The following is a 10,933-nucleotide window of genomic DNA, read 5'->3' as shown; positions in this document are numbered from 1 at the left end:
AGGCTGCTCTCTGGTTGGACTGAAAGGGAGCCAGGCAATCTGAGAGAGTCTGTGACTACCTGCAAGGCAGCAGAGTCTGCTGCTGCTGCTGGGCCAAGTGAGTTGTCTGTCAGCAGCACACAGGAGTCTCAGCCTCCCAGAGTTCCATCTGTCCCTGGTGTCCAGCCCTGCTAATCACCAGAATCCAGTGTAATGTGTGCTCATGGTCCCAGAGAAGATCTCCAGGACCAAGTGTGCAGTGCTCCTGGGCTCCTACCACCACCCTGCTCCATTCCTCTTTCTCCTGCCTGTAGACTGGGGTTGGGGGAAGAGCTAGGTTCCCACTCATCTTTGCTTTGCCACCTCACCCTTTTCTGCATTGTCCTCTCTTCTTCCTCAGGTGTAGGGGGTCTGTTCTGTAGTCTTCAAGTCATTTTCAGGTCTAGTTGCTTTTGCTGTACTTTCCTCTTTTATGTGTTTATGGGAGGAGGTTTTCGTCTTGCCTTCATATGCCACCATCTTTAATCCACTTGGGGGCTCTGTAATTTCTGAATTTTATTCCTTTGCAACCAATTTTTTTTTAAATGACTGTTCTCTCCTGTCCTTCATCAAGTTCTTCCTCTTCTTCTCCTCCTCCTCTTCCTCTCATCGCACAATCACACTCTTTAAAAGATACAAAAATGTTTTATAGTATCTTCATTTATAATGGCCCCAAACTGGAAACAACCCATATGTCCTTCAGTGGGTGAATGGCAGTCCATACCATGGCATACCCACACCATGGAATATTACTCAGCACTAAAAAGAAATGAACTTTAGACACACACATAACAACCTAGTTGAATCTCCAGAGAATTACGCTGGGTGAAAAATCTAATACCAAAGTGTTGTAACTATATGTTTCCATTTATATAACATTCGTGAAATGACAAAATTATAGAAATGGAGAAGAGATTAATAATTGCCTGGAACAAAGGGGTAAATGGGACAGAATGGGTGTGACTATGGAAGGTCATGAGGGTATCAAGGTGGTGATGGAATGTTCTGCTCCTTGTGGATCAATATCAATATCCTGGTTGAGATATTGAGCTAAAGTTTTACAAAATATTACCATTGGGATTAGCTGTATTCCAATTATGTTAATGTGTGTATGCAATTTAATTAGTAGTTTAAAACCTATACATGCTTATGTTACTCTACAAGAAGATATGTCAAAGAAATAATCAATCTTCCCATGTTTTCTTCCGCCTGCTACTTCTATAGCTTTTCTTCTTCCTTCCTAATTACAACCCTTTAGTAGAATTTGTGCCTCATATCGAAATTACCGAGTATCATAATTCTTCCAAGTGGTAAAGATACCTCAAGACAAATGCTAGGCATAGAAGCCACAGGGCATAAATCTGCAAAGAAGTAAAAAGCTAACCTTTTCAAACAATATTTCTTCTCTCTCACTTACCAACTTTACATTTCCCTGTATGGCCCCGGAAGATGACTGGTTAGCCAGAGATGGGTAAGATTCCTCAAGGAAGGAACAACCTAAGACAGGCACAGTCGCAGGGTGAGAAATTGGGGATCAACAGAGGTGAGGCTTAGAACCTCACTCCCCCTTTTTTGAGAGAAATCTTCTGTATCCGTGGAGGTTTTGTTGCCCTTGTCTAGCTTGGATTAATACTTAGTCTATAGGCACACACCTGATCATCTACATTTGCCCTCTTACAGCACTAAATTATGTTTTCTACCTTTATCTTGCATCTACCTACCACTTCAGCATTTTATTTAAAATAATAATAATAATAATAATAATAAGGGAGAAATGTGGGATTCACATATAAATCAAGTATAAAAATCAAACGAATAATCATATCTGACCTGATTGTTTATAGTTCATGATGCGTGATCAAAACCGAAAGTTTCTGTGATGACTGCCCTTGCACTGTTCACCATCTAAGAACTTATTCACTATGTAAGAACTTGTTCACCATGTAAGAACTTGTTCATTATGCTTCAGAAGATTGGAGACTGACGAGAATTAGGCTTGGGGTTCATTAATGATTGTGCATTGAGTCCCTTATACAGAATTTTATTGTTGTTAACAACCATTTGATCAATAAATATGAGAGATGCCCTCTCAAAAAAAAAATACATGCATATCAAATAATCCAACAGTTTATTTCTATAAACACGCAACCATTAAAAAGTATGCTGCAGAATTTAAAAAAAAATATTACCATTGGGGAAAATTAGTAAAGGGTACACTGAATCTCTCATATTATTTCTTAAAACTGCATGTGACTATGTAATTACCTCAAAACATTTGATTTTTTTAATTAAAAATAAAATTGGGACTATATATGTCTTCTTTTTTACATTTAATATTAAATTATGAACATTTCCTCATTGTATAAAATATTCTTATCTATTATATTTACTGGCTGCTTTACATTTCATTTATGGAATGTCATTCTGTCTTCTTAGGGATTAAATAATTTCAAATATTTTGTTATTATTGTTTTTTAAATGCTAAGATAAACACTCTAGTGCCCATTTTTTAAACAACTTTATTGAGCAACATACAATACAACTCCCCCATTTACAGGGTATAACTTTATATTTTAAGTATATTCACAGGGTTGCACAACCATCACCACCATCTAATTTTACAATGTGTTTGTTCTTCTAAAATAAACCCCATACCCATTAGCAGTCAGTCTTCATGACCCACCTTTTGCCTACCCCAGCCTTAAGCAACCGCTGATCTACCTTCTGTCCCTATCAGTTTGCCAAGAGAGACAAATCCTATACATTCCACATAGAAAATGGAATCACACAATGTGTGGTCCTGGCTTCTTTCTCTGAGCATGCTTTGAGGGCTTAGCCCTGTTGCTTCCTTCCTTTTTATTTCTGAATAATACCCCATTGTACAAATGGACCTATTTCATTTACCCACCCACAGTGAAGGGTCATTTTCACTTGGGGCTGTTGTAAACAGTGCTGCTGTGAACTTTCACATGCAATTGTCTCTGTGTGGATGGACTTTTTCACCCAGGAGAGGATTTGCTAGATCGCATGGTAACTCTATGTCTACCTTTTTAACCTGCTACGTGTTTCTGATTATTTCTTTAAAACACACTCCTAGCATGAACTTAATTGGCCAGAGCATATGGGCATCCTTAAAGTTTTTGGTGCATGTTGCAAAATTTCACTCCTACAAATTATGCCAACTCCTGTTCCTACCAGTAGTGCAAGAGAATGTTTGAAAAGTACAGATTTGGGTTCCAGAGCCTCTTAAAGGATCAGACCCACAGTCACCTGATGTCTGTTTGGACCTGCAGAGGCTCCTGAGGCAGCTCTCCTTTTCTAGACAAAGCTTAGCAGAAGGAGCCAGAAGACCAGGTTTCTTCTCCCAGGACTGCTGCTACCTACTAGCCTTGCAACCTCAAGCAATTATTTCCTTCTTTATCAAATGGAGGTAAGACTAGGCCTTCCCTCCCCCACCCCCACGCAGCAGTTAGAAGGCCAATGGAGAAATGCTGTGTAGGAATGCTTTTGTAACATGGACACACCCAGACAGGAATGAGCCTTGCCAGCATGTCACTTTCTGAGAAGCACTGCTTAACTGGTCTGTCCACTGAGTAAAGAGATTTGGGGCAGGACTTGGCAGTTGGGGGTCATTAGGGGGGTCAGTGGGGGGTTAGTCCAGACACGTCTGCTTTGACAGAAGCTGAAGACAAGCAATCTTCCTTACTCTACTGTGATGTGATTGCACAGCATGATTTCACTGTGTCTTTAAGCTGAACATCCCCTCTGGCATCAGAGGCTGGGTAGGCAGGATCAGAGAGGGTAGGGGGCAGGGGATGCCCCTGACTAGGAAGTACTTGTTACCCATGGAAAAGCCTTCCCTTCCTTGGAGTGAAAGGTGTCCTCTAGAAATTATAACCAGGGGGCTGTGCCCTGCAGCCCCAGCTGGTGCAGATTTCTTTTCTGAGTCTCCCCATGAGCTCAGGGCTTCCTCTGTGGCCAGCCAGCAATCCGTGTGCTAAGAGCCCAAGGGGGGCCCTCCCGGGGTCTGCTCCCTGGCCAACCATGCTGCCCCCAGGAGGCACCCAGTGATCCAGATCTCCACCCAGGCAACCATCTGTCTGTCCCATGGCCTTGGGGATGGCACCTGCCTTCAGGTGGTGAGAGGGGCCACAGAGGCCTTCCGGGGACTGGCCTCCCTGAGGCTGCTGCACATCTGGCCTGGGCCTGCTGAGGGAGGACATCGGATAAGACATGTATACAAACTCCAAGTCAGGATCGGGGGATGGCGGATCCCAGGACAGACCAGGTTCAATAGACACACTGTGCCAAGGGAGCCACACATGTCCACCAAAGGCCCGAATGCTAACTCAGTTTCTTTTTATAGTACAAGACCCAGAGAGCTTATCTGAGAGAAGACTTTAATTAAGTGAGATTAGTTATTAGGTAATAAGTATCACGTATGTTTCAGGCACTTCACCTAAGTCAGCTTTAGTCCTCACAGAGATCATGAAGGTGGGCATCACACCCACTTTAATGATGTAGAACTGAGATCCCATGAGTTCGGGTAACTTGTCCATAAAGCTAGTAGGCGGCACGGTGGGGCCCACAGCCAGGCCTTGCTCTCCTCATTTCCTGAAGGCATCAGGGTGTGTCCTGGAACACCACTTGCCCATCATGCCAGCCCATGATGCAAAGGGCCCTCCAGTGAGGATCTTGCCCTGGGTCAGGAAGGCTCCTGGGAGGGTGGTGGGTGAATAAGTAGGGAAGGAGGGGTGAGTGAGCAAGTGGGCAGGGGGTCTGGTCCCTGCAGAGCAGAGCAGGAGGCGCATCAGCCAACCTACTGAGCAGTCACCCGGGCTCGTGGTTTGGCTCGCCTTGTGCTCATTCTGGCTCCTTCTCCTTCTTCCCTCTTCCCCTGCAAAGCCCTTTGCATAATGGGTTTCCCCTTCCAGTTCATTTCAAAACATGTTGAGCCAAGGAGGGCCTGGGCCTCCTCCAGGAGTGTGCTGTTGACAGGAAGCGCTGGTGATGAGTCACTCCAAAAGCAGGTATCAAAGAGCTGGACAGACAGGGTCCGGAGAGCATACGGGGTCAGCTGAGGAGGACTTCACGGGGTGGGCAGCTACAAGGAGCCCAGTCTGGCAGGCAACACTCTATGTGTGTGTGGGACAGAGATGACAGCCCCCAGGGGGTGCCCTGGGTCAGACCACAGGCTGACCAGTCAGTGATGGAGAGCTGATGAAAAGCCATCTCGGTTCTACGCCTGGGGGCCCAGTGTGCTGGAGCTGAAAGGCACTCTTCCTAGCCTACAGTGCCGGCCCAATGCCTGGCCAGAACCCTAGCAGGAGAGGGCTGGCCGCCTGATGGTGTCTGTGGCTAACCCACCCAAGGGCCTTATTTGCAATGCTGCAGGTGGTGAGGGCCACCTTCAAGTGTGGGCATCCTGGGGGCACATGCTGAAGCCCTTTGCTCATCAGGGAGACAGATTAGCATGACCAGCAGCCCTGTTGTCACCATACATGGACTGTTATGGACCAAGTGTGTCCTCCCAGACCCATATGTGGGAACCCTAATCCCCAATGTGATGGTGTCAGGAAGCAGGATCTCTGGGAGGTGATGAGGACATGAGCATGGAGCCCCCATCATGGGATCAGTGTCCCTATAGAGGAGACCCCAGAGAGGCCCCTTGCTCTTTCCTCCATGTGAGGACACAGTGAGGACACTGTCTGTGAAGTGTCTGAAATCTGCTGACATCTTGATCTTGCATTTCCAGCTTCCAGGACTGTGAGGAATCAGTGTCTGTTGTTTATAAGCTGCCCCATCTGTGGAGTTCTGTCAGAGCAGCTGGCTGACTAAGATACATCCTCACACTTACCTCTGTCATTGGGAATATTCTGTATGTGTGGGATGGCTGTGAGGACTGGCCCTGATACTTTCTGCAGTGTCCAGCTAAAGTACTGCTCACCTATTTGGTGAACTCCTACCCTCATTTAACTCTGTCCTAAGAATGAGGCTGTAAGGCACAAAGAAGCATGAGACAAAATTCCAGACTTTAAGAAACTAGTACTCAAAATGGGAATCAAAATAGAGATGTACAACACAGAAAACAGTGCAGAACACTGCACTCTTGATTGTGAGATTGTATGGTGACAACTCAAATAATATTAGGGGTCTAAGAAGGAAAGCAACTTGAATTCTAGATTCCTGATCAGGGGAGGCTTCCTGGAGGTGGTGAATTCTTGAATGATGGGTTCAGAAAAGGGAAGATGAAATGCTAGGTGGGAAGAGCAGCATGAACAGTTAGTACTGAATAAACATCAGCTCTAGGCACAGTGGGTGGTTCACTTCTTGGCCCCTCAGCTGTACTCTAGTCAAGTAGTAAATATAGGATGACACCAAGCCCTGTGGGGGTTGAGAGCACATGCTTCTGGTAGACATCTCTGCAGTTCACAACCAGTACAGGTACAGCAGCCCCACTTTTTGAGTGCCTACCATATGCTGGGTACTTTGCGCAGACTCATTTCGTTTTCATAACAAACCTAGGAGGGGCTATCATTATCCTCATTTCCCAAATAGGAAAACTGAGGCTGATGGAGGTTAGAGACTTGCCCAAGATCACACAGCAGAGCGGCACAGACAGGGTTCCAACCTGGGCCTGCCGGTGCTCTTTCCACTGGCAAAGACCAAAGGTCACTTAGGGATAAAAGCCTTTGCCCCTACCATGCCTTTGAATGCTTGTCCCATGCTCGATCCACCAGAAAACCCCTCCTAACCTCTCCTCAACCACACAGGCTCACTCCTCCGGACTTAACACATCTTACATGGAAAGTATCTTTGTTAACATCAACAGCGGTTGCCTGGATGTAGGGGCAGGAGAGGCAGAGGAAACTCTCGGGAGTGACCGTTATGTTCACTCTCTTGTTTGGGGTGATGGTTTCACTTGTGTAGTCACATGTCAAAATGTATCAGCTTGCTCACTTTATATACATGCAGTTTCTCATATGTCAATTCACCTCAAAAAGCTATTTTTAAAAAATCCTAACTCAGGGCTGTCTCACTCCAAAAGAAACACTTGGGATGGGAAGGGTATTTCTTTAGTGGCATGAAAGAATGGCATGCTCCCAGGTGCAGCCCCTGCAGTCACCACTGTGTCTCAGCACTCAGGCCAGCCGTCCCCAGAGGTGCCCACACACCATGTCACACCAAGTATGGTGACACGAAGCTAGCCCCAGAGCTATTTCACAAAACCAGCCCTTTTTGCTCAGTATGTCCTTAAGAACAGGTGTAGGCCAGGCCCTGCCCTGCTTTTTTTTTCAACAGATAAGAAATTGGAGCCAGAGGGAGAAAAGCTCCTACACTCACACGTCAACTCTGAGTCAAGGCAGAAACTGCAACTGACCTTTCTTCTTTAGCTGCCTCAGGCAGAAACCTGGGCCTGAGGGCTCCATCCCAGAGGCCCAGACGCACCCTCCCCATCTGCGCACTGAAGGGCTGGTTCCTAGCCAATGCACCCAGACACCCAGCCGGGCCTACTGAGAGCACATGGGCCCCTTCTGCAGGCAAGGTGTCTAGGGGTGGGAGACCCTTTCTTCCTGGCCTACTTGCCGGTGTCTTTCAACACAGCTGGGCTCAATTATACTGAATTATGCACATTAGAACCACCCAGTTTAGGACAAAGGCATGATTTCCCCCCAAGCACATCAGTCCATGTACTGGAGGGATGAATTAATACCACTGGATTAACCTGGAGGCAGGGCCACCACAATGAGTCTCACAGGTTGCACAACTGCAAAAGGGGGCAGTCATTTGGTGACCTGCCTGGAGGCATTTATGATTTAATAGGAACAAACCAATCTTAATATACATCTCTTTTTACTATAAACAAAGGGTTAGGAACAAGCCAACTTGTCTACACCAGTGTCAGGAATAACAGTGTAGGACAACGTGCTAAGTCCAGGCTGAGTACCAAATGACCTGGCCTCCTCCAGCCCCAGCTCAGGTGGGAACTAGCTGTTTGACCTGAGGCAGGAGCCTTAGGGACATCGCTCCCAAGGATGTACAGCCTGGGCAAGTGCTGCAGGAACTGTGTGGCCTAATAAGTACTATGTATAGTTGCTTTTTAAGATAAAAATCCAGTTAGACTAAAGACAAGTCTTCTGGCTGAGTCATTCTCCAGTCCTCTGCTATCAAACACACGACCCATTGCTGGAGGGTCCAGGCTAGGGGCTCAGGCAGGAAAAGAGGGTGGTGCTAGTCCCACCTGACGGTTTGAAAAGAGATAAGTCCACGCCCTCCACCAGTTCTAGTTTTTCACTCCTCTCAGCTGGAACAAAGGGCCTTTTTATGAACTTAATGGAGCCTGACTTACTCAGCAAACTTTTCTGTCTGTCTCCTTCTTCTGTATGAGAACAAAAACAAACCTTTCTATCCGGGTTTGCTAGGTTCCTTTGAAGGGCTTGCAAGCTTTGGTTTAGGCAAACAGGAACCTGGCTGGGACCGCCCTGGTAAATGAACCTTTTGGCAAGACTCTCCAGAGGCCTCCTCTGCGCAGACTGAGGAGGGGGTGGCGGGAAGGAGAGCAGGAACTGGAACGGAAAAAAGCCACTGAGTGGGGGCAGGTGCCAAGGGGCTCGGCTTCCTGAGGGCTGATGTTCTGACGCTTCTGAGAACCACGCACCAGGTGCCAGGCTGAGCCCTGGACTGGCTTCATTTACTGGAACCTACCTAAATTAGCCCATGTGACCTCACCACCACCCGAAGAGGGGTGGCCACTGCTCCAACCTCCAGATCAGGAAATGGAGACCAGAGGTTGTGTAACTTTGCCTGAGGCCTCAAGGATCTGGTGAGTCCCACCCAAGGCCCGTACTCCTGCCCCAGGCCCTACTCTTCCTGCAGAGCCCCCAGCCTCCTCCCAGCCCTGAATGGATCCCTCAGGCTGGCACACAGTGGCCACACCTGGAATCCGGTCTGTCTCTGGAGCAGGGACATGGGTATGGCCTTGAGGGTGATGGCAAGTTCAGTTCCCACCGGAGCCCCGGGTGAGTCAGCCCCACTGCTCACACTCGCATTCAGAGCCTCATGGGCGTGCAGCGCCTTCTGGCACAGAAGGGCTATCGGTCTCAGGGTGACCTCCAGCCTTGGGACTTACCCCATTCACTCAGAGGGACTCCTCCACACCCCACAGCAGATAAGTGACAGAAGAGCCATAATTAACCATCTCACTCACCCCTCCTGAGGAGCTCCTCTCAGGCACCATCAAAACCTCTACTATTAGGGCCACCTACACTCAGTGGCAGAGCTCTTAGCCCAGCCTCTGGGTCTAAATAGCTCCATCCAGTTTTCCAGCATGTCTGATGCCAGGCAGGCAGGCTTTCAGAGCAGGACGAGACCAGGGCAAGTCCCCAGCTGTACCCCCTCCTCCCCAATCTCCTCATGGGCTCCACACAGTAGAAGCCAAGTGCAAGAAAAGGCAGTAGCCAGGGTGGGAGGCCAGAGACCCTATTATCTTTTGTTTCCCTGTCGGCTTCTGGGTTTCCCAGCAGCTTCCAAGGATAAGCAAGGTGGTATAACTCACAGAGCCACGTGGAGGGGCTGATGTTGTTGGCAGGGAAACACCCCCCCAAAGATGACATCACCCTAATCCCAGAACCTGTGAATATGTGACCTTACATGGCAAAAGGGACTCTTCAGATGTAATTAAGTTTTAAGGCTCAAGATGGGGGATGACCCTGCATTACACAGGGGGCCCAACGTAACCACAGGGCCACTGGACAAGGGACATCCAGTTCCTGGTTCTCAGGCCTTCAGGCCTAGACTGGCACCACACCGCTGGCTTTTCTGCACAAGAAGCAAGTGGGAGGGTCAGAGTCAGCAGCAGTTCGTGGAGGGTAGCGTAATCTGAGGAAGGGGCCATGAGCTAAGGAACACAGGCAGCCCCTAGAATAATGCAAGGAAACAGATTCTCCCCTGCAGACCCCAGGAGGAGTCAGCCTGCTGAAACCTTGTTTGGAGACTTCTGACCTCCATTACTATGCGGGAACACATTTGTGTTGCTTAAAACCACTAAGTTTGTAGCAATTTGTTACCACCTCCATAGGAAACGAATACAGAGCGAAATCCAAACAGTGCAGGATTCAAATCAGCTGGAGGAAGTAATGGGGACTGGCTTAGTGTACTCGGGTGGCTCAGACAACAGACACAGACACCACCTTCTTGCAGTTCTGGAGGTTGCAAGTCCAAGATCAAGGCACTGTCAGGGTTGGGTTCCTCTGAGACTTCTTGCCTTGACTGACAGCTGGCCAGCCTCTCATGTGGCTCTCCCCTTCACGTGGCTGTTCCTCTGTGCACGCACACTCGTGGGGTCGCTCCCTGTGTCCTAAATTCTTCTTAGAGAGACAGAAGTCAGGTTGAGTTAGGGCCTCAATTGAACTTAATCACCTCTGTAAAGACCTAATCTCCAAATACAGTCCCCTTCAGAAGTGCTGAGCATTATGGCTTCAAAGTATGAATTCAGCTTGCAACAGGGAGCCTTATTTCCTCAAAGATCTCACTTCTCCAGCAGTTTCTGGGTCTCTGGAGGACCCAGCTTAAGTTAAAGCAGCCACTGCCAGCAGAACTGGTTGGTACTTCCCTGGAGGACTGGTTGGGACAGGCCAGGGAGAGGTTTGCAGTAGGTACTGAGGATTCTAGAGAGACAACCCAGGGAAGGGCATGGGGCCCAAGCTGGGCTTGGAGTAATTCAGTGTCTCGTGCAGGCCAGACCCCCACAGCCTCTTCTACTGGTCCTAACAGGCCCTGGTGGACCCAGCGGACAAGCAGCCCTGTTCACCATGCATGGGAAGGCTGCTGTGCACCATGCAGATTGGCTGGGAGTTAGACCCACACTGGGCCAGGTGGCTCCTTGCAGGACTATTAGCAGGCACCATGAACCAGC

At 48.1% G+C, this 10,933-nt stretch overlaps 1 long non-coding RNA gene across 2 annotated transcripts in view; it reads left to right on the top strand.

Moving 5' to 3' along the window:
* The first annotated feature begins 2,380 nt into the window (after positions 1 to 2,380).
* LOC108404012 (uncharacterized) overlaps positions 2,381 to 10,933 on the top strand; it is a 53,920-nt gene continuing 45,367 nt past the window's right edge. For both annotated transcript variants that reach the window (XR_005059988.2, XR_001854846.3), the window contains exon 1: positions 2,381 to 8,842. This is a non-coding gene — a long non-coding RNA (uncharacterized lncRNA). The remainder of the gene's footprint in view (positions 8,843 to 10,933) is intronic.

Source organism: Manis javanica, chromosome 2, assembly GCF_040802235.1.
Source record: "Manis javanica isolate MJ-LG chromosome 2, MJ_LKY, whole genome shotgun sequence".
Taxonomy (NCBI): domain Eukaryota; kingdom Metazoa; phylum Chordata; class Mammalia; order Pholidota; family Manidae; genus Manis; species Manis javanica.
Note: the sequence above shows the minus strand (reverse complement) of the source record. Positions and strands in the feature narration are given on the sequence as shown.